This window comes from Sinocyclocheilus rhinocerous, unplaced genomic scaffold (assembly GCF_001515625.1).
Source record: "Sinocyclocheilus rhinocerous isolate Xijiao unplaced genomic scaffold, SAMN03320098_v1.1 scaffold1200, whole genome shotgun sequence".
Lineage (NCBI taxonomy): Eukaryota > Metazoa > Chordata > Actinopteri > Cypriniformes > Cyprinidae > Sinocyclocheilus > Sinocyclocheilus rhinocerous.
Genome location: NW_015652128.1, coordinates 2,052 through 3,662, shown reverse-complemented (window position 1 = coordinate 3,662; position 1,611 = coordinate 2,052). Strand labels below are relative to the sequence as shown.

At 44.5% G+C, this 1,611-nt stretch overlaps 3 non-coding genes across 3 annotated transcripts; all 3 read right to left on the bottom strand.

The window, feature by feature from the left end:
• Positions 1-208: 208 nt before the first annotated feature.
• Positions 209-281, bottom strand: trnav-cac (transfer RNA valine (anticodon CAC)). Its single transcript has one exon. It is a non-coding gene; the product is annotated as a tRNA-Val (tRNA).
• A 469-nt stretch (positions 282-750) lies between these two features.
• Positions 751-823, bottom strand: trnav-aac (transfer RNA valine (anticodon AAC)). Its single transcript has one exon. It is a non-coding gene; the product is annotated as a tRNA-Val (tRNA).
• A 112-nt stretch (positions 824-935) lies between these two features.
• trnav-aac (transfer RNA valine (anticodon AAC)) lies at positions 936-1,008 on the bottom strand. The gene has a single exon. It is a non-coding gene; the product is annotated as a tRNA-Val (tRNA).
• Between the last annotated feature and the right edge of the window lie 603 nt (positions 1,009-1,611).

Below are 1,611 nucleotides of genomic sequence, written 5' to 3'. Positions count from 1 at the left end.
TTTCCTTCGTTCCTATTGGCTAGTCATAGTTCTACAGGTATACATGGGTGGCCCGGGCATGTTAGGCAAATGTGATGACCACTACACTACAGAAACCTGTCGGAAAACCTATTTTGCTTTAACACCTCTAGGCAGGTGAAGCCTTTTGTAGAGTTGAGTGAGAATGCGACAGACCAAGAACTTAAGCAACCTTGGAAAAAGTCACCCTTGTTTCCACCCAATTTCGAACTGGGGACCTTTCGCGTGTGAGGCGAACAGGATAACCACTACACTACGGAAACTTTACCAGGATGCAGTTTGGACCCCCTGCTTACCAGAGAGCCATTTCAGCACAGATAGAACAAAAGTCTCCATCAGTTTCCGCACAGGTTTGAGCTGGGGACCTTTCACATGTAAGGCGAACGTGATAACCGCTACACTACTGAAACCTGCAACAAGGACTGAGTCAGTAACTTTAGTGACTGTCTTCATGCTTCTTGGCTGCAAAGTCTTTGTAGTGTTGAGTTCCTCCTCAACATAAAGTCAATTGAACAATTGTGAAAAAGATAGTGACTGCACCCACCCAGTTTCAAGCTGGGGATCTTTCACGCGTGAGGCAAACGTGATAACCACTACACAACGGAAACCTGTCTGTATGGAACAGATCGAAATCTTTAGGTTCGTGATCGGTAAAAAGCGCATAAAGGTAAACGTTTCTAAAGCCCAATAAAGGCGCAAAAGCGTTCATACTTTTCTTCAAAATGCTGCAACAGTTTCTGCTCGGTTTCGAACCGAGGACTTTTTGCGTGTTAGGCGAAGGTGATGACCACTACACTACAGAAACCTATCAGAAAACCTCCTTTGCTTTAACACCTCTAGGCAGGCGAAGCCTTTTGTAGTGTTGCGTGAGAACGCAACAGACCAAGAACTTAAGCAACCTTGGAAAAAGGCACCGTTGTTTCCGCTCAGTTTCGAACTGGGGACCTTTTGCGTGTTAGGCTAACGTGATGACCACTATACTACAGAAACTCAAAAAGTTTACTCTCGTGCTCTTTCGGGTAAAATTGATACTGTAATCTGTCCTGAAAGCAGATTGACAATCTGAGTAAATCCCACACACAGAAGGACAGAGTTCATTCGGCGTGGCATTCTGCTCAGAGTTCCTTAAAAACTTGCTTTCTCCTACCTCGATATTAAGGTCTTTGCAGCTTGGACCCCCTGCTTACCAGAGAGCCATTTCAGCACAGATAGAACAAAAGTCTCCATCAGTTTCCGCCCAGGTTTTAGCTGGGGACCTTTCACGTGTAAGGCAAACGTGCAAACCGCTACACTACGGAAACCTGTAACAAAGACTGTGTCTGACTACAGATTGCATTGTGCTCTTCAATCTGCAAATACCTTCTATTTGTAGCGGCAAACCAAGCATTTTTTCCAGTGCTCTGTGGGAATCCTCAGTGGTCATTTCTTTTGTGCTGTTTTTTTCATTTAATAAAATTTTTTTTTAGGGGAAAATGTTATACCACAGATTGGGCCTTTGAATGCACCAGCCAACTGTTCATCCAATTTCCCTTGGAAATAGTACTGAGTCTGTCGGCGTGGCGGTTACCGCTGCTTAGTGTGGCTTAATAATTG